Raw genomic sequence first — 24,338 nt, 5'->3', positions numbered from 1 at the left:
CCTCCCTGGTGACCTGATGGGGGTCTATTTCACAAAAATAGTCCTAACCTGACTCTTTAGGAGTTATTGAAAGCTTAAAGGCAGTGGCACTATTGGTAATTACTCAAAATAATTATTGGCATAAAACCTTACTTGGTGACAAGTAATGGGTAGAGATTGATAGTATAAAACATTGTGAGAAACGGCTCCCTCTGAAGTGCCATAGTTTTAGAGAAAGACGTAATTTTCCATGAATTTGATTTCGAGACCTCAGATTTAGAACTTGAGGTCTCGAAATCAACCATCTAAACGCACACAACTTCGTGTGACAAGGGTGATTTTTTCTTTCATTATTATCTCGCAAGTTCGTCAACCGATTTAGCTTAAATTTTCACAGGTTTATCATTTTATGCTTATATTGAGATACACCAACTGTGAAGGCTATTCTTTGGCAATTACCAATAGTGTCCACTGCCTTTAAGGCTAATCCTAAGTTGGGACGCTAAGTCCTAAATTGGGACGAGCAACTTGTCCTAACTCGAACAAGACTAGTCTTAACTCTTTTAGAAATCCACCACATGCTCTTGGAAAAGTAGTACATTTACTTTCAATCCCTGAATTATTTAATCATTCCAATCAGGCCTTTGAATTGGCAAGAATGTTCCCGATGTCAGGATTTTCTCAAAAGCTATCTGAGCCTTCAAATGTTCTTGATAGAGAGAAACTTCACCAAAGGGGGAAAGAAATAGTCCACAATGTGTCCAAACCTGTAGTTTCTGTATTTCTGGTGATGCTCGGAATCTGTAAACCTCCTGAATTGTTAAATCCTGGGCTTTTATGGGTCTAGAATAAAAGGGAACCCACGTCGACAAGTTGTACTTCTATTTAGGAATGCGAACATTCATAAAATCTCATCCCTTAATCAGATCCCAACTATATTCAGCTCCAACACTCAACACAAACTAATTTTAAAGTGGGTGGCAGTTGACTTCGCAAATTACATTTTATAAGACCAGTTGGTGACTAAAAAGATATTGAAGTCGAAGACAACTTCATAAAAAAATCTCCAGTCCGAACAGGAATGGATACCAGCCCCACAGCGGGGCCAGTCACTCAATCGCTGATCCCTCCTCGTAACTAAACTCTGGCAACTAAAAACCTTTCCATCATTTCCATTTTAGCGGATGCCACATAAGAACATCCCCATCTTTGAGGGTTGAAACTCTAGTCGCAGACAAATCAAAGATGATTTCCCCATAGAATTCAGAGTATTTTGAGGGATCAAAGCCCAGGTGTAACTGTAATGATGAACAATTTGTCAAGTTTTTACGGATCAGCGAAGTACGGTGAATACTGCATCCACTTTGTTAGTACTGGAACGGAAGCGGAGTTAAAGGCCGTCCGACTTCCTGGAACCATCGTAAAGATATTTTGGTTAATTATCAGACAGATACATCGGCGAATTTTCAAACAAAACAAGTAAAAGAGTTTAAGTTGATGCTTTTGGAGACTTGTTTTAGTTTTTTTTTCGTTTTTTTTCTGCTAGGCAACATCATTTAACTTCTTGAAGCACTGTCAGACCACATTCTGTGATTAAGTACCTACTTGATTTTCCTTTGGTATTGTTTCAGTTATTTCCTTTTTATTACAGATATTTTTTTTTTTTTTAAATACTGTACTGTTTAACATAAACTTACCCTTCAGAAAAAATGTGTATCAGCCCTTAAAATATACTATTGCAATAAAATATTTTCCAGATATTTTGAGAAAAAATAGATCCCTCGCATTGCGGACCAACAAGGAGGTCAAACAATGGAAACGTGCATGTGCATTGTAAATACATGCCGCGCATAACTCCAGCCAATTGTTGTAGGCCTTGACTAACGTCACTGAGGGTACTGATGACGCCATAAGCAAGGAAGCTATTCAAGATGTATACATTATGGATACGTTCTTGACAATCTCTCCCAAATTAAAAAACATAAATTGTTGCTGTCCTAAATTTCCTTTAAATCAAGTGCTTTCAGGAACACAACCGCCCCCTCCCCCTCCCCCATCCCCACCTCCTCTCCCCACCCCCCCCCCCCATCCCCACCTCCTCTTCCCCCAACGGTTTCTCCGTTCTGGAGGACCGGAAACAATTTCCTTGGCAGATTACGGTCCATTGGAAAAATGGTACTTGAGCTCCCTCTGATGGATTGGCTTTAGGCCGAGGTCACCTTCTAAATGGAAACTGTAGGACACCTATGCTTCACTGCTGCTAATTGTATGTGGACTTTGGCTTACCCTGGGGGCACAGACTGTAAACTTGTTTAAAGTGCTCTTGAGGGATTTGTTTTAGTTGTGTGCGCAATGTGTGAAAAATGATACCTAGTTGTTTTTAAGATTTCTGAGTAATACATCATGATTTGTAGAAGCTTTCTAAAATAAAGTAAATACAACTTCTGAAGAGGTCTTGCGTTCTGGATGTAGGTAAGCCTTAAAGGGAAGGTGTACATTTGTATACTCTAAAAATAATAGAAATAAAAACATGCTTGGCTGGTAATGTTAGCTTTTAATAGTATAAAGTGTTTTAGTAATCATCTCACTGTGGTTTATTGGAAATGGATACCATTTTTTTGCTCCTAAACTTTGAATCTGAGAACAGTACTGTCAGTCTTAGTTCTAAGATTCTTTTCTCAGATTACGGGGTTATTCTTTCTGCTCCAGATTTTCTGTGATATCTCAAAACCGCTACCACCTTTTGAAATGTATTTTTCACACTAGGTTAATTGTATTGCTCTACAATAGTACATTGTATGTAGGATTAAAAGAAAAGAATGCAGGCCTGGAATTACATGCAGGCCACAGAGGCCTGGCCTCCGTTGCCCTTGTCTTTGGCCTTGGTGCCCTTCAAAAGTTTCCCATGAACTTTAAGATTTTCAAATGGAAGTGCCCTTTTCAAGATGAAAATGGCTTTGCCTTCTCAAAGATGAAATTCCTGGCCTGTGAATGGTTAAAAAAATTATAGTATTCTTTATGGAAGAAAGTAGAGAGAGAAAAACATGGCAATTTTATTATACATTTTTTTTTCTTCAGCCAACCAAACCTAGTAAAAAAACAATTCTGCCCACGACTCAAACTACTTTATTGTGTTGTCACACAACTCCAATAGAAACAACATTGATTTTTGGACAGTCCTATCAGGTGTACAATCCTGAGTGACAAGCGGAAAGAAAAAAAGAAACAACAAAATTCTCTGAACCAGACATCCACAATTTTGTTTCCATTTATAGAACATTGGACTCTGGTTGGTACGTGTTACATCGTGATGGTTACCACCCACTGTCTTTTTTTAATCAATCATTCTTTGTCCTTTTTTGTGTAATGAAGCATTTTTAAAGAGCACAGTGATTTTATAACAACAGAATAAAAGAGTGACAAGGAGGTCTTAAATGGCTGTTTAAAACCGGAAGGGTTGTGGCCATGTCTTAAATCCTAACACATCTTCCATTTGATAATATTGAAATGCAAAAGGAACACATTTGCATTGAAAAGACATACCAGTATCATGTACAATATTGATTAAAAAAATGTAAATTTGTGTTTGACTTTTAATTATTTGTGTTTTGTTTGAAATACAACAACAGTTCTAATACACATTCTAGCAGTGTCATTCATAAATTTTTTTCTCTGAATTGTTCTGGAAAGGTTATAAAAACGATACTGTTATGAATTTGTGAATTTGTGAATCATACATTGTACCTTCTTTTCCTTAACCATTCCCCGTGCCATTTTGGAGTCCTTGATGATTTTCTCTTTTGTTCAGAATCCTCTTCAGATTATAGGATTAGCCAATTAATGTGTAAAACGTGCATAGTGTCATTTCTAATACTGCCAGTACACATGTATGCAAAACAACAAGACCGTGAGACTGTAAAAGCAAGTCCCGTTTACAAAAGCATCTTTTATACTTCTTCACCATTAATAATACTTTCCATTCCCACCCAAGCACGCACACGCAAAATACATCTATCAAAACAACTTACTACACTAAAAAAAAAGAAGGTCTATGACAACAATCATTCAATGCAAGCAATACTGCAATCAAAACAAATTGAACATGTTGAAAGAAAAAAGGTTTTACGACAATGTATTTTGCAGACACATTCTCAGACTTTCAAAAACAGTTTCCCCCTTGTGACTGGTGAAGTGTCAATGTGCCCACTTGTGATACTCATCATGTCTTTCTAGTCAGAACCCCAGTACACGAAAGAAATTTTGTTCGTATTTTGTCTGTCACATTCTTCGTCAGCATTTCTAGGACTTCCAGTTTGATGTACTCCCTAAGCGGACATAATCCTGTCTGCCTAGCAGTCAATGCCCATTCTGAGAAAATAAGAATGTAAAGTGCTTAAGATTCTTGCCCAGACTGTGATCTTATAACCTGAAGTTAAACTTGAAGCTGAACTCTGGAAACAGCTGCTTTTTCTGACGGGCAAAAATTCAAAGTTTCTGGTCAAAACTTGGGGCCTATCACTTTTTTTCCAACCTGGCCTAAATGCACAGTGTTTTTTTTAAGGTTAGCATTAATGGAATTGCTGCTCACTTAGACTAAGAAATCCATAAACCCATGGCTAGCAGATTAATCTAAACCTCATGGTGTGCCTTGGCCGAGCGGTCAAGCACACTAGACTCGAGCTCTGGTGGTTCTGACTAGCAGATGTGTGGGTTTGAGTCCAGGTTGTGGCACTTGTGTCTCTAAAGCAAGACCCTGAAACCATTGCTTCATTCTTAGGATTGGACATAAATCCATAAAGCCTTTTTGAGGTATGGCGGACGTAGTAGGAGTGTACTGATTGGTTTGGGTGTATACACACAAATTTACACAAACCTTATAGTGTTGTAGCATTGTGTCCGCCATATCTCAAAAAGGCTTATGGGGCATGTGTAATGTATGTAAAAGCGAAGAATTCTAGTTATGTGGTGTGGAGTACGCATGCGCACAAGTAAAAAATTCCCTGCTAACTCTATGAAATATGCTTGACATAAGCGCAAAATTCTGTGCTTCCGTAAGCGCTCATTCTTTGCTTACGGTAAGCAGAGCCATTAAATTGGGCCCTGGTCTGTTGATCTAATTCACAGATAGGTAGTGAAGCAACGGCCTGGGAACATGGCATGAACTCTTTACCAAAATACCTTTAATCTGATGGGGAAAATAAAAATGTCTTCCACCACAATATTATCACACGGTCTTTTCATTAGTGGTGCTTCCCCTCTTGGAAATTATAACTCCTGAAGCATGTTCCAGTGACACTCTGTAAATAATGTCTCTTGTCTCACCGTGTCCTCACCAAAGAGTAAGAATTCTCACTCCCCGGCCAAGCAGGTGTGAAAATACACTCAGTGATGCTTCCCTGTAGGGTGAACCCAGTCTGAGGAAGTGTAACTGGTTCATGTTTCCCACCACTGCAGGGATAAAAAAGTAAGACTTTAAGGCACTGGACGTGTTGGGTAATTAATTGTCAAAGACCAGGGGCCAATTTCATCAAGCCGTTATTTAAGCAGAATATACTGCTTTACAAATGTCTGTGCTAGGCAAAAATTGAGTGGGTCACAATAATGTAAACTTCATGTTATTGAGTTGGTCACCAGTCACAACAATGTAAACTTCATGAACTTTTTGCTGGTAACCTGTTTCTGTTTAAAAGCAATACTTTTCTGTACATCTCAGTTAGTTGTTGCGCTTACTGGCTTCATGAAATTGGGCCCAGTATTGTCACTTGGTTTACCCGGGTCCTACATGTAGCTCTATGGTTTACCCAAATATTATGCAAACAAATGGCAAATCTGGGCTCAATTTGTCATCAAAGAAAATAGTTAAAGAAGAACACCCTTTTTGCACAAATGTGTGTGCTTTCAGATGCCTGAGAAAGTCTTCAGGCCTGAAGTCTTTCACGGACTCAAATACTTTAGTGAGAAACAACTTCATATGGAGTCATTTCTCACAATGTTTTATTCTATCAACATCTCTCCGTTGCTCGTACCAATTAATTTTTTTGCTAATATACATTTTGAGTAATTAACAAACTTGTCCAGTGCCTTTAAGTTTGAGGTGTTTGTTTCGGAATAGTAGAAGGGTTAGTGCGAATGTGACGAGCGCACTGTGGTCCTGGGATAACATAGAAACTTGTAGGTAAAGCTTTTAATAATTGACGGTGGTCCACACCATGTCGTTACGATCCGATGGGGGCTCGGGGACCAAAGAGAGTATAGAATTTATGTCTGTGCGTAGATGGAAAGCAGCAACATCTCATGAAACATTCATGGTGTTACTCAATGATTAGTTTCATGTTGGTCATTAAACTATAAGTGTGCAATCACCGCGCACAACCTCTCATGAATAAAAACCTCAACAATTCAGTGCGCCGTCTGAAGTGGCCCAAACTTTAATTTAACGTCCGGGTATATGTAAATCGCATCTACATGATTAGCGGTCTATATTTAGAATGATTGTTAATTAATTGTTTTTGAGCTTGATTTACATGGGTTGGAGAGAGGGCAAAGACCTTGAATTATGCCAGGGGTGGCAGGAGATTCTGTCCACCAGAGAATCTGTTACCCCCATACTCAGTATTGTGTAGAAATCTCACCTAATAGTGCCTTTCTTTAAATAAACTTCCTTCGGCCATTGTGAATTTACCATAAGGTAGACATACACACCAGGGGGACAAACTTTGTTTTATATAAAAACAAATTATGAGAGATGGCCCAACAATAACAACATACACAAGGTCAGACGACCACTTCAAGGTGAGGTCTAGAAATATTGCTACCTACATGTAATACTGGGCCTGTAACAGGGTTACCACCTTAAAAGGATGAAGGCTGTGTATCAGCTGTTATCTTCAAGTACGCGCTAATCCTCCAATCAGGTTGGCAGAATGGAGTGGTGATAAATACCTATATTGCACGGCTAATATCACTACCATGGGTCTTGTGTGTTCTATGTCACGCGCCAAGTTTGCTTGAAGATAAATACGTTATCACACGCGCGCTCGTGGAAAAACGGAAAATATAGCGCTTCTGCGTCCCATATCCAACTCGGCCTTCGGCCTTATACTATGAGCCTGGCCTCTATACCTTCCCAACCTTGTCAAAGCAATAATGGTTAAGTGCCTTGCTCAAGGGCACAAGTGTCATGACCAGGATTTGAACCCGCACTTTTGTTGTCGACAACACCAGAGCTTGGGTCTGGTGAACTAGACCAGTCGGCCATGACACGCCACAAATGTTGATACAGATCTAGTTGGTGCTGCTCAATAGAAAATAGGTCATATCGTGGACAAAAAAAAACAAGTATTCAATACCGAAATTTGACATGCCTTCTGAGCATGACTAAAGAAATCGATGGCACCACTCTTTGGTGAACAACGGTGACTTTTTGTTAGGAATGGCAGTTTACGAAGTACGAGCCTCAATCACATCACACGAACTCCAACACCTTGCCTTTAAAGGAACACGTTGCCTTGGATCGGTTGAGTTGGTCTTTGAAAAGCGTTGTAACCGTTTTTTATAAAATGCATATGGGTAGAAAGATGTTGCAAAAGTAGAATACAATGATCCGCACAAACATGCCTCGAAATTGCGTGGTTTTCCTTTTACCTCGTCGACTAACACGTCGGCCATTTATGGGGGTAAAAAATTTGACTCCCATAAATGGCCGACCGTGTTAGTTCACACAGTAGAAGGAAAACCACGCAATTTTGAGGCAAACTTGTGTGGATCATTGTATTCTACTTTTAAAACATCTTTCCAACCATATGCATTATATACAAAACGCTTACAAAGCGGTTACAAACGCTTTTGTTTTGACCAACTCGTCCGATCCAAGGCAACGTGTTCCTTTAAGAAAACATCTAGAAGTGTTACGAGTAAATATCGTCAGTTGACTACCTAGAGTTGCTGATCATTGATTCTTCATGTACCAGTGGATCATAGTAGGAGTTTGGTCACATAACAAATACCCATTACAATGGGGGGGGGGGGAATATTCAAGCCCCAGGCGGGCTGTATGAAGTGTTTACTCATTGGGAGTCTGCCTTGCTCTAAGAGGGTGAAGATGAGTGGGTTTAAAAGAGTGGGGAAAGTTCTATTTTTGGGTGTTATATTCTTCATTTTTAGAAGCAGAAAGTATGTGCTGTTTATGTGAGTGGGGCAAGTTGTTTTAATATAATGATGATGTTGTTTGCTTCAACTCTTTCATGCCGACCGGTCAGAAAATAGTTGTAAAACAACAAATGTTTTATAAATATGTTTTTATATTTATACAATTTTAAATTTTAATGTGTTTGCAGTTGCTGGGCTCCTCTGGAAAACAGTGTTTCACTGAGAGGTTTCCCCAGGGTAAATAAGAAATAAATAAACAAATAAAAATATATAATGGATCACACAACCACACTGTTTTATAGAATGGGAAAGATGACTCTTGAGGGCATTATTGTGACCCTTTTTTCTCTTTTTTTTTTTTTGATTTAAAAGAAGCTCAGTATCCGGACCTCAGACACCATTTTTTTTTATAACCCATACACCAATGTGTGTAAGCACTGAATACTTGATACTTTCCCTGAGTCCTGTGAAAAAAAGTCATATTACTCGGGTAGGATTCGAACCCATGACCCTTGCAATTCTAGAGCAGTGTCTTACCAACTAGACTACCGAGATTGTCGGATTTTGTTTGTGCGGGTACATGTCCACGCTTTATGATTACTTACTGTACTGACTCTTCACTGTGGTGTGGCGCACTGATGAGCGTATGAGGTCTAGTGGTGGAGTTTTTTCTTTGTTTTAGGGGTATTTATTTATATATTTTGTTCATTGACATGAAGAATACTTGCTTCTTACAAGAATTCAGGTACAAACCTTTTATCTTCTACAGCAAAACATTTTCTAATTTCTTTTTTTTTTCTTTTTTTCTTGTTTCAGGTCACCCGTTCATTGACAGCTGTTACATTTCCAGGGGGTAGATGTCTCCTGTACCACCAGTATTCAAGAAGGACGTACATGTACATTGAATCAGTTCTACAATTCAAGGGTTTGAAGGGTGCTTTTATTTAATTTGTGGTGGCCCGTTTTAGGGCAAGTTTAAAGGAAAATAGATTTTCTGTTACTGAGGGAGTACGTAAAGTCTACATTTTCCTGTACTATTTAGGACAACCTATGCAAGATTGCTATAGAGATAATGTACATTTATATGCAATGTTAGGAATTGTTTGGGTATTTACTTTTTCATTTTCTGTTTTGATTTTGTTTTGGGAGTTTTCTTACCGGGCCAAAATGTTTTGTTTATGAGTTTGTTTTGTTTATTTTAAATGCAGTGTATGAGAGAAAATGTTGATGGTGCTGATGGAAGAGTGTTGCCACTGTGAAATTCTATCCTCAATTAAGGAGATTGTTATTTCGGTTCTTTAAATTGTTCGATTTTTTCTGCTTCTTCAGAATTTCACATAATCACCATTGGTAATTCACAGTTATATTACATTGTAGGTAAAATTTGCATTGACATATTAATTATAATTATATGATGTTTCAAAAATTCTGAATGAATAATGTATCCCATTTATTCCTTCGTTTTTTGTTGTTGCTGACAAATGCACCGGGGTACTCACTGTATCAGGCCAATTTGCACAAATTGCGGGCCGTTTCTCACACACACCACAAATTATTCTTATTATTTAAGAACAAATTCACGATACCTAGAATAAAGATCAAGCAAAAGACATTCTGTGGACCTCATTTCAAGGCAGCAGGCTTCGACCAAACGCCAAACTTGCGAAAGTCCAGAATACCCCACAGTTTTGAGAGAAAAAAATTCTGGGGAGAATTCTGGACACAAGATAAGGTTGAAATGCGATGGTTGATACGGTTTTGGTACACACGGTGCATTCCACTTGCACAAATGTTGCAAATCTTTGCGCAAACATTGCCAAAGTTCCCGCAAACTGTGCTAATGTTTGCGCACGTTTATCAACAATTTTGATTGGAATGAGTTGTGTGCTGCCAACACCATAGGTGAGCGTACTTCTAAAGTGTTGGTGGGTGGTTTTAAAATGTTGGACAACAACAAGATAACGAAACGATAAGCAGACAATGATATCTTCATGTTACAAAAATAATTACAGTGTGTTTGATTTCACAGTCTGGTGGGGGTTGAAACAACAACTTAATTAAAATACGGTAGTTATCGCCATCTTCATCACAGTGCGTTGTCATATTGACATCAGGAAGTGCTCATCAATTTTTCCAACGATCGAAATGTTTTCGCAAAACGTACATTGTAATTGCACAATTGGAGCACACCCCTGTTTTCTGTGTCAGCTTATGTTGAGTTGTTACATCAATGTCTAGTTTTATAATAAATGAAGTCATACCAGCTATTTTAGTTATATCTTTACTCACAAAAACAAATCTTTACTCACACACACACATATCTTGCTAGAATCCTCAGTACAAAAATAGACACATTTTTACTTTACACATTTCATGTATTTTATTTTAAACAGTATGGTATCCTAAGAATGTATTTAAAAATTAAAATCGCCAAACTCCTGGAGGACGAAAATAAGTGTAGCCTGGAAAATTTAGTCGTCATCATGTTCAAGCCGTCGATGGTATCGCATTTCAATATTGTAACAATATTGTAATATATTGAAGTTAATATCTCTGAACCGCGCTGACTTCCGCAAAAAGAGATATTAGTATTTACCCCCAGTCGTTGAAATTACACTGTGCCATTTCACTTGTAAAGTGCAAAGTCTAGGGGTTGTGTTGGTTCGGCGTGGACAAGTTGACGAACCAAAATTGGTCTTATTGAATTGTCATCAAAAAGCTTTCTTAAAGAGGATGGAAAGTGACACCAGAAACCTTGAGAAACACGTAAATATTTTCAGAGTTCGGAGAAATAATGAGATATTGTTTGACTCTAGAATGAACCAATGGAAATAACATTCTTTTGACCTTCATAGTGTGAGTTGATTTATGTGGTTGTTGAAATAAGCTTAAACTGATTGGTGACTCTACTGGGGACTGGTTGCAATAGGTTGGCCTTAAAGCCAGTGGACACTATTGGTAATTGTCAAAGACTAGCCTTCACAGTTGGTGTATCTCAACATATGCATAAAATAACAAACCTGTGAAAATTTGAGCTCAATCGGTCATCGAAGTTGCGAGATAATAACGAAAGAAGAAAACATTGTCACACGAAGTTGTGTGCTTTCAGATGCTTGATTTTGAGACCTCAAGTTCTAAATCTGAGGTCTCGAAATCAAATTCATGGAAAATTACTTCTTTCTCAAAAACTATGGCACTTCAGAGGGAGCCGTTTCTCACAATGTTTTATACCATCAACCTCTCCCCATTACTCATCACCAAGAAAGGTTTTATGCTAATAATTATTTTGAGTAATTACCAATAGTGTCCACTGCCTTTAATGTGATGATATTTATTTCAAATAAGACTGTGTCTCGAAGCCGAGGCTGGAATGGGAGAAAGGCGGTTGCTTTCTCACACATACCTCAACATATGGATGATATTTTTAATTACACTCAAGCTCTGGTGTTTCCGATCAGCAGAGTGTGGGTTCGAGTCCTGGTCTTGACACTTGCCATTATTGGTTCGCTCTTTTGGGTGGATCGTAAAGTCTTAGGTCCAACGCTTTTTGTAATGCACTCAGTAAAAGGGCACTTAAGAGAAGGGTGTCGCCCGGTGTTTTTGGTGTGGTTGGCTGCAAATTGTGCCACAGCACCATTACATGTTGCTATGTGACTATTGGGTCTTATGGTTTGAATATAATTGACCCCTTGCACGCACGGCACACGCGGCGACTGTGCCACGCTCACCATGTTGGTTGGCAATAGGCTTACATAGAAACTCTGCATCGCCTAACATGCGCACTTCACTGACTGACACACAGTGTGACATTGCCCACCAGTATGGCGCATCCAAGATTAATCTGATGATGACGTCAGGTGAATTGGGTCAATACTTGTAAGTGCTTTGAGACAACATCGGGTGTGATGAAGTGCTATATTAGAACTGCTTGTTGTTATGATATGCAATAAAAATTTCATTTCCTCACCACCAACATTTCTCTTAATTAGTTGTCCAAAGCTCCCCTGTCAATTTTCCCTTTCCCCCGATTCTATCCTCCCCCGATCCAACCCCTTGACCTCTCTTAACCTCAACACAACCTCTTCTGTTTAAATATAGGTACACCCCTGCCAGTGTTTTAACCATGGTAGATTACTTACAGTAAAACAGTTGCCTAACATTGGACCCCATTAGCAGATTGACGCATGGCGTGGTCAACCACAAGAAATTGCGGAAATAATTTCCCCCTAGTCTTTGAAATGTGGAGTGGGTGTGAGTGGTTTGTCCTGCCGGCCCGGGTAATTGACCCATAATTGAAAAGATGATTACGTCAGGAAATTCGGTTTGATTGTCTTGGTAGTTTGCCCTGATTGTTTTCTTATTTCAATAAATTAAAGCACTCGCTGGACTCTAAGATATCCACCCCTAGCAGAATGTAGAGTACATCACTCTCAACGTAGGAATCTGCTAACTACAGCAATTCGCTAACTGCCATGACTGCAGCTATGTGCAGCAATCGGTTATCTGCAGCAGTCTGTTACCCGCAGCAATCTGCTATCTGCAGCAGTCTGTTACCCGCAGCAATCTGCTAACTGCAGCAATCTGCTAACCGCAGCAATCTGCTAACAGCAGCAATCTGCTTACCACATTCATCTGCTAACTGCAGCAATCTGCTATGTGCAGCAATCGGCTAACTGCAGCTATTTAACAGTAACAATCTGCTAACTGCAGCAGTCTGTTACCCGCCGCAGTCTGCTAACCGCAGCAATCTGCTAACCGTTGCAATCTGCTAACTTTAGCAGTCTGCTAACTGCACCTATCTAACAGCAGCAATCTGCTAACTGCAGCAGTCTGTTACCCGCTGCAATCTGCTAACCGCAGCAATCTGCTAACGCAGCAATCTGCTAACCGCAGCAATCTGCTAACCGCAGCAATCTGCTAACCGCAGCAATCTGCTAACCGTAGCAGTCTGCTAACCGCAGCAATCTGCTAACCGTAGCAGTCTGCTAACTGCCATCACTGCAGCTATGTGCTGCAATCTGCTAACCTTGGCAATCTGGTAACCGCAGTAATCTGCTAGCAGCAGCAATCTGCATCTGCTGATGAGGTCGAAGGTTCATGTCTCTCTATAGTCAATATTTCCTTGTTCAACACAAAATAATTTTAAATTTACTTAGATTAATTTCCCATGAGGTTTATTTATTTTGTTGAAGTATTTGTACAAAGTTAGGTAAATTTGGCTATTTTATTAACTTTTTTATTTTGGTTTTGGCAAATATAAAATTGTTTGTCTGATATATTTACAACAAATCATCTTGAAGTCCTTTATATCAAGCCACCAAAAACAGTTTGTGGTAAGGGAATTGGATGATTAAGTTTGTTAGATGGGATCACGTACTTATTCAAGACGAAGAATTAGTACTTGTAGTGTCGCTCTAGGTGCATTAGGACCTGACTTGTTGTCTTGTCATGTTTTTTGTTTTTAAGGTTAGATTGATAAGCATGTTTTCCACCTGTGTGTATGTACCCCCCCCCCCCCCCCCCGAGTCCCCCCGGAGTTCATGGCATGAAATAACTGAGAGACCATGTGATGATGTTCATGAAGAAAAACAGATCATTTTCCTGCCACAACAATAAACAATTTCATCAACGACGTACTTTCTAGCCAGTGTAAATGAATTAAAAATAGAGAAAGATTTCAAAAAGGAAATTGTATACGATTATTTTTTTACGAAAATGGCAGGTGTATTTGAGACTGGTAAATCACTTTATTTTCCCTCCATGTTTGAAAAAACGTCTTCATGGCCAAGATTTATTTTAGCCCAAGGGTGAATTTTATGGGAACACTCAATGTGAGCGTTTCCCCCGGGCCCAATTGGAAGAAGACACAAGCAATTTGCAATTCCTTACATCGTCTTACGACATTGTGAAAGCCATTACCTTGAAACACTCAGCATTTCAATTGTTGTTTTTCCAAAAACCTTTCTGCCCCCGTTGTTTTTTTTTGCCATCAGGCACTCTAAGCAGAATTAAGGCGTCTGCAACAAAGCTACACATTTAATATATTTGGAAGTCTGTGTAGATAAAAGCGCTGGTCGCAGGAAAAGACAAAGCGGGGTATATGATCAAGTCTGAATCACTCGTTATTGTTTTCATATGACACAAAGATTATGACACAAAGATGGTCTCAGTTATACCTCAGGACAAATCTTAAAGGTATTTTATGGGATTGGTAAGGAAGAAAAAAACAACTATTGTTTATTCATTTTGGTTTTTACCCATACACCTACATGTATGTGTGGTCGCACTGTATAGTCAGTACTTTCCCGAGTCCTGTGAAAAAAATATCACAGGCATATTACTCGGATGGGATTCGAACCCACAACCTTTGCAGTTCTAGAGCAGTGTCTTACTAGACTACCGAGGTTGCCCGGTAGCTAGAGGCAGTTCGAATCCTATGTTTTGGCAGCGGGTACCGTAATGATATAATACATGTAGATGTTAAATTTGCATTGGGGATAAAGAATATTAATTTTGGTTTTTACCCATACACCGATTAAACTATTGTTTATTTTTAGTCTGAAATCTTACTGACTATGAAACTCATAGTATAGAGCCATGGTTCTTTGAAATATTTCTCTCTGAAATCAAGTCATATTTGAGAAAACTGGATCTGAAACTCTAAAACAATACAATTGTGAATTAGCTTTATCCACTATTTTCTTCCGACTCACACACCAGATTTAGCCCAAATTTTCTCAGGCCTATTATTTCACATACATGTATGATCATCAGCGGCTATTTTGTCTGCTCCACCTACCCATACATTCATACCGTTATGCTTACAATTTTTCCCAATATTATTTTATTTAAAGAACATTTTTTTCTCCCTCGTTTTTTTATTACAAAAACCTCCTAACCTACAAGTCAGTCAGAGTTTAAGTTCATTCATCCCCAACCATAAATGGATTATGAGGGAAAGAATTATGAAGATTATATATTTAGTGATGTAAGTCCACTGGAAGACGTCTTATCCATCAGCTCATGAACTGTCTGTAACCCATTAATCCCTTTCCACGCTCTCCAATAATTTTGAGTGGACTGAGTTGTGCGCCACCACTGTTGGCGAACGTTGGCAACCTTAGGCAGTTGTACTTCTGAGGCGTTTGTGTGTGGTTTTAAAGTGGCGGATAACAACTAAATATACCTACAATTCAGCAAAAACCAATGTCACAAAAAAATATGTGCGGTGTCTCCATCTTCATTATGCAGCGCAGCTATATTTACATCACAGAATGTGCAACCAATCGTTCCACTGAACAAAAGCATTTGCGATATGTTTGCACAGTTAGAACTCAGCCCTGGCAAACCTGCTTAACCCCATTGTTAAGAAATTACCCCTTACCCCAGTTTTATATAAACTAGTGTTAGCAACATATTTTGTCCCATCATTCATTATAAATGCTGTTAGATCAATGCATTAGCTGGAGGTGTTTTGCATCAGTTTCAAAACCCTTCGCAATCCAATATCCAAATCCCCACGACTCACTGGCCCAGTTTCTGACATAAACAAATAACAATATTGTTTACAGTCACATTGTAATAAATAGCCAGATCTGAGAAACTGTGTCCAAACACGAACATCGATCCCCAGGTGTTGCGTTGTGCTGGACTTCTAGTTATTGAATGGCTTTGTTTTGTTTGCACTTCATGGCATCTTCAACATGAAACAGATAAAGAGCCTTAAGGTGTCTGCGCAAATACAATTCCAATTCTTATATCTTGAAGGAAAAAAAAACTGATGTAGCAATTGACAAAGAGTCTTAAGAACTGAGCATTTAATTTACTGATACAATGTTTGAAAATGTTCTTGAGACAGTCGTTTCTTTAACTTTGTCAAAGTTGTACATTCGGTTTGTGGTAATACCATGTGTATATCTATTTTGCTGAGTGTGTAGATTTTGTTCTTGAGAACCTGTCTTGCTACTTATTCTACTGTCGCGGAGTAGATTTTTGAATTGGGGAGACTACTTACATGATTTAGATTTCAAAAAGAACTGTCCTGTTTGTTAAGTACTCAGGCTTGGAATTTCGCAGAGGCCATGGAGGCATGGCCTCCTTTGCCCTTGTCTTGGCCTTAGTGCCCTTCAAAAGTTTTCCATAGACTTTAAGAATTTTCAATGGAAGTGCCCTTTTCAAAATGAAAATGGCCTTGCCCCCTAAAAGATGAAATTCCAGGCCTGAAGTACTACCTGGTCTAAGTTAGCAACCTTATTGCATGGATGGTATTACCAAGGCCAAATTTCATTGAGCTGCTTAAGCACAAAATTCTGCTAGAGCAAAATAATCAATGCTTAGTAAAATCAGAATACCGGCCAAGACGCCACTCAATTGTTATGCTAAGTAAACAATAGCTCAATACCCAAAATTTTGGTCAGTAACATGTGTAAAATAAGCAAGCTATTTTCGTGCTTAACCAAATTTTTTACTTAAGCGGCTCTATGAAATTGGCCCCTGGCATAACTGACTTCCAGTGTTTTTAATTTGGTCCGGAGCCCCATTCACACCAGAATTACCCAGGAAACTTCATGGAAAATTGGTTGACCATTTCACATTTTAATTGCCAATCCTGTGAAATTCAGCAGGATAATTTTGACAGGTACTGCATTATGACTGGTAAGGGGGAACACTGATGTGGTGTTGTTAACCAGTGCGTACTTTAAGAAACTGATGTTAAACTTTCCCTTTAAAATAATATTTCATTGGTAGGAATCTTTCTCACTTCTCTCATTTTGTTAATGACCCTTGAAACTTGATAAAAAATAATGACATAATTATTTCACTCAGTCCAACATCAAGCTAGACCCAGCCAGCAAAGCGCTGAAGATTGTAGCGTACTCTTAAAAGAAAGAAAAGACAAGAAATCAGGTCATGCGCTTGTTTAATGTTCCCCACACTGAGCTCCCAATTAGATATGGAATGAGCAAACTAAATATCCACGAAGGCTTGTTGTCAGAGACGGAGTCTGCGTGACTCCAGAGCTGCTTGACGGATGAGTACAGAGGCAAGGTTTGACCAAAGCAGCCGACTGAAATTTATCAACTGGGTTAAGGCAATCTGCATTAGTACAGAATTTAATGGACTGGACGAAAGTAAAACACACACACTGCGGTACTCGGGATAGTTTTTTTCTTTCTTCTGCTCTATTTTTATGTCAATTTGGTTAGTGTGTTTTCTGACATTTTCAAAATTGATGCCAGATGGAGTTTTAACAAATCAATTCATGTAATCCTTGACATTTGCGTTATTGGAATTTAATTTGGGGTTTTATGTCTAAATCAGCTTATGTTGTGTAAAGTAAATCTTCCTTGGCATCACCTACATGACAGCACAGATTTGTGTATAGCTGCTGTTAATAATTTACAGCATTTGTATAATGCGTCGTTGATTTAGTTGGCTATACTGAGAAAATGATTAATCCGGATGTATATGTGTAAGTTTTTTGAATTGTGAGACCCCATTTAAAAAACACCTTTTAAGGGTTCACAAGGTGATGCTATTAATCTGCAGCCACTGTCGGAAACATCGGGGTAAACCCCTTCTCATTGAACTTCAAGTACACCTATCGATAAGACTTTAAGGCACTGGACATCATTGGTAATTACTCAAAAGAAGTGTTAGCATAAAAAACTTACTTGGTAACAAGCTGTTGATAGTATAAAACATTGTGAGAAACGGCTCCCTCTGAAGTAACGTAGTTTTTGAGAAAGAAACTAAAGTAATTAAATTTGATTTGGAGACCTCAGAATTAGATTTTGAGGTCCCCAAATCAAGCATCTGAAAGCACACAACATCGTGGTGACAAGGGTGTTTTTTCTTCCATTATTATCTTGCAACTTCAACCACCAATTGAGTTCAAATTTTCATAGGTTTTTTTTTTTTATGCATACACTGTACATGTATGTGGAGATACACCAAGTAAGAAGACTGGTCTTTGACAATTACTAAAGGTGTCCAGTGTCTTTAACAAGAATGTCTACTGGGTTCTTATTCATGAATTACTGAACATTTACGGCTTTGCATCACATACGGAAGACAAAGCAATAATGGTAAAGTGTCAAGACCGGGACTCGAACCTACACTCTGATCAACATAAACACCAAAGCTTGAGTCTGACTGATAATTCTAGTAATATAGTCTTAAAAAGCGCACATATCTACCAATAATGTACCCGAGGCGCTTAAACAAACAGAAACATTTGAGACAGTGGATCAGATATTGGTCTTTGGTTCTACTCCCACCAGATGCCCTTGCTGGTATTTTCCTTAAATCACAAAGTGTTAAAGGAACACATTGCCTTGGATCGGACGAGTTGGTCTATAAAAAAGCATTTTTAACCGTTTGTTATAAAATGCATATGGTTGGAAAGATGTTTTAAAAGTAGAATACAATGATCCACACAAATCAATTCATGTAATCCTTGACATTTGCGTTATTGGAATTTAATTTGGGGTTTTATGTCTAAATCAGCTTATGTTGTGTAAAGTAAATCTTCCTTGGCATCACCTACATGACAGCACAGATTTGTGTATAGCTGCTGTTAATAATTTACAGCATTTGTATAATGCGTCGTTGATTTAGTTGGCTATACTGAGAAAATGATTAATCCGGATGTATATGTGTAAGTTTTTTGAATTGTGAGACCCCATTTAAAAAACACCTTTTAAGGGTTCACAAGGTGATGCTATTAATCTGCAGCCACTGTCGGAAACATCGGGGTAAACCCCTTCTCATTGAACTTCAAGTACACCTATCGATAAGACTTTAAGGCACTGGACATCATTGGTAATTACTCAAAAGAAGTGTTAGCATAAAAAACTTACTTGGTAACAAGCTGTTGATAGTATAAAACATTGTGAGAAACGGCTCCCTCTGAAGTAACGTAGTTTTTGAGAAAGAAACTAAAGTAATTAAATTTGATTTGGAGACCTCAGAATTAGATTTTGAGGTCCCCAAATCAAGCATCTGAAAGCACACAACATCGTGGTGACAAGGGTGTTTTTTCTTCCATTATTATCTTGCAACTTCAACCACCAATTGAGTTCAAATTTTCATAGGTTTTTTTTTTTTATGCATACACTGTACATGTATGTGGAGATACACCAAGTAAGAAGACTGGTCTTTGACAATTACTAAAGGTGTCCAGTGTCTTTAACAAGAATGTCTACTGGGTTCTTATTCATGAATTACTGAACATTTACGGCTTTGCATCACATACGGAAGACAAAGCAATAATGGTAAAGTGTCAAGACCGGGACTCGAACCTACACTCTGATCAACATAAACACCAAAGCTTGAGTCTGACTGATAATTCTAGTAATATAGTCTTAAAAAGCGCACATATCTACCAATAATGTACCCGAGGCGCTTAAACAAACAGAAACATTTGAGACAGTGGATCAGATATTGGTCTTTGGTTCTACTCCCACCAGATGCCCTTGCTGGTATTTTCCTTAAATCACAAAGTGTTAAAGGAACACATTGCCTTGGATCGGACGAGTTGGTCTATAAAAAAGCATTTTTAACCGTTTGTTATAAAATGCATATGGTTGGAAAGATGTTTTAAAAGTAGAATACAATGATCCACACAAGTTTGCCTCGAAATTGCGTGGTTTTCCTTTTACTGTGCGAACTAACACGGTCGGCCATTTATGGGAGTCAAAAATTTGACTCCCATAAATGGCCGACTGTGTTACTCGACGAGGTCAAAGGAAAACCGTGCAATTTCGAGGCATGTTTGTGTGGATCATTGTATTTTACTTTTACAGCATCTTTCTACCTATATACATTTTATAACAACGCTTTTCAAAGACCAACTCGACCGATCAAAGGCAACGTGTTCCTTTAAGTGTTCCAAGGTTTCGCATAATCACAAGTTTCTCATCAAAGTTGGATCCTAGAATAGAACTGGAAGTATTTAATCCCAAGTGACTACCAATGGTGATTTTAAAATAAGTGATAATAATCAAATGTTTTTGGTGATGAATGATTGCCTCCTGCCATTAGGCACATCAATAAACTCTATTGGAAGATTAGGAAGTAACTATAACAAGTAAACTTGTAAGTACAACCATGGACTGTATTTCATAGAGCCGCTTAAATTATGCTTACCGGATTAAGGTTACGAGCCAAAATACCAAATCACAAGTATCACCTTTGACGAGTGTCAGGCTAATTTTTAACTAAGTGGAAACAAAACCTACATTTTGTTTGCTTAAGCAGCTCTATGAAATTTGGCCCATGTGTACATCTCTTATTGGAGGAATGTTGGCTCTGATAAGAGCTGGTGCTATTTGGTTTTGAGGTTTCAAACTGTATACTCTGCTCCTTTTTCTTTTGGCAAGTTTCTATATTATTAGTTACTTTCTATTATCCACAACATGCAAAGTTTCAAACATCACTTTATTGGAACAATTTGACAATGGATGAGAGAGACTATCAGTTTAACAACATGTGAGAGAGACTGAATTTTACAGAGTTTGAGAGAGAGCGAATATTGAGTTCTTTATTTCCCCCCTGTTGGTTTTCCCTATTTTGTTTTTCAAGACAAATCAATTGGTCATAATCAGAATTCTATTTTGTATTCTCATGTCGCCCCCCCCCACCCCCGCCCCCCCAAAAAAAGGGGAGAAAAGAATGAACAAATAAGACAATAACTAAAATACCTCATTCGTTTGATATCCTGGATATAAAGTATTTAAAAGAGCATAAATCACACTTTACTGATTCAAAGCTCTTCAATTTCAATCGTGGGAGTCTTAACCTTTACTTTGACATTTATAAGATCAAAATGAATCTTGCTTCAAGTATTTGAACAGTTAACATGGCGTTCTTCTCATGACGGTCTGCCTCTGTTGAATTTCAGGCCCATATTTCCCATTTATTTATACCAAACATTGATGGAAAACACGCAGGTAGTTAGTTTGCTGTTTACTTTTTTTAATTGCACATTTAATACATAAGTTTTTTTTCTTCCTGTATAAAAAATGGGTTCTTAAGTTATTTACATTTGAAATTTAACTTTAGAATTTGCTTTCTTTTTTTAAACAGCTTGGATTTGTAGTGTAAAATTAAAAAATATTAAGTGTTATTTTATCTACATTTTGAAATTCCTTTGGGTTGTTATATTTTCTTGCAGGGTTTTCTCATTTTGTTGCTGCTGTACATTGTATGAGTTTTTTTGGTTAGAAGAAAATATTCAGACATTAAAATTAATAACTTATATGAAAAATCAATGTTGAAGATTGAAGTGATAATTTCTTCTTTTTTAAATAAATTGTTTTCTCAATCATTCCAATATTCACATTTGTTTGATTTCCAAATTTAAAGAGAAATTGTGTTTTCATATCATTGATATTGTAAAAACATTAAAGAGACTGGACACTATTGGTAATTGTCAAAGACTAGCCTTCATAGTTGGTGTATCTAACATATGCATAAAAAAAAAAAACCTGTGAAAATCTGAGCTGAAGCGGTTGTTGAAGTTGTGAGATAATAATGAAAGAAAAAAACACCCTTGTCACACGAAGCTGCCTGTGTGCTTTCAGATTCTTGATTTCGAGATCTCAAATTCTAAATCTGAGGTCTCGAAATCAAATTCGTGGAATATTACTTCTTTCTCGAACTTCATTACTTCAGAGGGAGCCGTTTCCCCATTACTCGTTCCCAAGGAAGGGTTTATGCTAATAATTATTGTGAGTAATTACCAATAGTATCCACTGCCTTTAACTGCTCTATTAAAGATCATCAACCCTTAGAAGTAGAAAGTTAAAGAAAAGAGCTGAAGTAATAAAGTTGTAGTCTTGTAGAAGTGACAAGGGAGAAGGTAAAAACAAAAGAGACAAGTATTGTACGTTATTGGTATCCTGTTTGCTGTTGAGATGAATTCATATTTTTATTTCATACAAAAGTTGCTTTCAAGGGATGTTTCATAAATGGTGTACAAATATCTTTTGGTCAACAACATGAAGCTGGTTAGCACAAAAGTTTGCTTAGCAGAAATCGGTTAGCAGAAGGTGCCCCACTTTTTAATTTTACCTAATTTTTATAAGTTTTTTTCTTAGCAAATTCATTTGTTATTGAATGTTTTCTACCCAACTGCTGTATGAAATTTTGCCCCGTTTTGTTACTTCATAATAACATCAGAGATGTACATAATACATTTCTTTTATCTGTTTTGGGTATGATGTTACCTAAATTCCAATGTTTCACCATCAAAAGACCGGTGCCAATTTCATGGAATTGCTTGATTTTAATTCTGCACACAGCCTGCCAAATGCTTTATGCTTTATATGGCGCCACATAATTCTATGGTGCCCAGCACCGTGAAATTGGTCTTGTGAGTCTTTTGTTGAAGAACAGTCCAGAGCTTTGTACATGTAGATGATTCCAAGCGACTATTATACTAAATGTCTTCATTACTGGAGCGGCTCTTTGCGTACATTGAGACCAGCTTTCATTTCTTTACGCATCACAGACATCATCAACAAATGAGATTTACGCAATCATTTTAAGCACCAGCGTGACCGAATTTAAAGCCTTGGTGCGATGTGTATATTGAGCAGGCGCGATATTCTTCCTTAGTCTGATTTCCAATTTTGTTTTGCCCTTAGGAAAAATCAGACAAAGTGTGATCAAACAGCCTGAAAAATAAAGCCTACACTATGATTATGTGAATATCAGCCCTTCTCTAAGGAATGAATATCATGCCCGATGAGTGAAAAGTGTCGTCCTAGTAAAGTGTCGTCCTAGTAATAATGGCAGGGAAACATTGGTAAACTGGGATCATAGACTGAAATAGACCCGCTGAGATGCAAGTTTTAGTCTGTTTCACATTAACAAGTTACTCTGCCATACGGGCATGCCGCAAAATCCCCAGCTTGCATAGAGGGCCTGCATGAGCTGTCGCACACGACAACTGGGCCCAATTTCATAGAGCTGCGCTTGGGGGAAAAAGTGTTCAACAACTTTCTGCTAAGCAGAAATGAGAAGGATACCAGTCGCAAATTGTCGAGTAAAAACTTGTATTTTTGTGCTTAGCTAATTTTTGTGAAATTGCAGCCTGTGTTCAGCATTTTCAATGGTCTACTTTCATCATTTAAAGGATGTATGCAAATGACTTTAGATGGATGCCAATTTAATTGCAGACAGAAATAAAATGATTTATGTTGAGATTACGCCACACTTGGCAACAGGATGTAAAGAACACCTATTGTTAGTTGATAAAAGACTAATCAACTCGACAAATCATTCCACTGGGAGTAAATGATCTCAACAAAGAGGAAATGAAAATTGTGTTCTTAATTCACAAACAACAGCCTCAAAAAGAAAATAATAATAACAAATGAAAAAGTCTAATTTCATATGCTTTTCTCCTTAGCATGAGCCTGAATTTCAATGAGATTTCTGGGGTGGTTTTAATTGTATCCTTCTAAAAAATATCTATTTTAAAACATTGATGTACCATTCTCTTGAAATTTAGATTTTTTCTTACAAAAAATATCGAAGTCATTAAACAATTGGGTTGATAATATATTTCAATGGCCTAGTACAATGTAGTAGCTCTTGATAACATTGTATGAATTGGCAAGTAAAAATGTTCCTTAAAATGTGTACTTCAAATTCTGTAAATTTACACTTTTTATTAGGTTGTTATTTATCATGATGTGTGCCAATTTATACTCGTGAGAGAAAGGGTTTTAAAACTGCCTACAAAACTTTTATTTTGGGGTCAGCTACAGTATCTTGGTCTGGTACCTTGTATACTCAATGACTTTACAATTCGAATTGTCATGGTTTTTAAATGCACCAGACTTTATTTGTCTTCATGCCATGTGTTGGTGTGTTGGTTGCATTGAGTTGCAGAGAGGGAAAAACAAGATAGCTACTCAATAATGAGAAGTCTATGGAACTATAAAAGGAACCCACCACTTCTAAATTCTAATACTGAGAATGCATGGAAACTTTTTCGTTTGGAGGACACGTAAGTTGGCAATAAGAATGTGGACTATAAACTATATTTTTACTAACAGTGTTGGAATTGTTTTTGTATGGTGAGAAATGGCAATACACAAACCCAGGCTGGGCCCAATTTCACAAAGCATCCAGATTCATCTTAAGACACTGTTAGATGAGTTGTCAATTTGTATTGTGACATCACACTTTGCTTAGCA

The 24,338-nt window shown here is 37.8% G+C and overlaps 1 protein-coding gene across 1 annotated transcript in view; it reads left to right on the top strand.

Annotated features, from left to right (window-relative positions):
- Positions 1 to 19,745, top strand: part of LOC139943872 (ATP-sensitive inward rectifier potassium channel 12-like) — a 67,084-nt gene extending 47,339 nt beyond the window's left edge. Inside the window, exon 3 of the mRNA XM_071940739.1 lies at positions 8,944 to 19,745. The gene's annotated coding sequence lies outside the window, so the exon portion shown is untranslated. The remainder of the gene's footprint in view (positions 1 to 8,943) is intronic.
- Positions 19,746 to 24,338: the final 4,593 nt, after the last annotated feature.

The sequence above is a fragment of the Asterias amurensis genome, chromosome 11 (assembly GCF_032118995.1).
Source record: "Asterias amurensis chromosome 11, ASM3211899v1".
NCBI classification, from domain to species: domain Eukaryota; kingdom Metazoa; phylum Echinodermata; class Asteroidea; order Forcipulatida; family Asteriidae; genus Asterias; species Asterias amurensis.
This window is presented reverse-complemented; position numbering and strand designations above follow the sequence as displayed.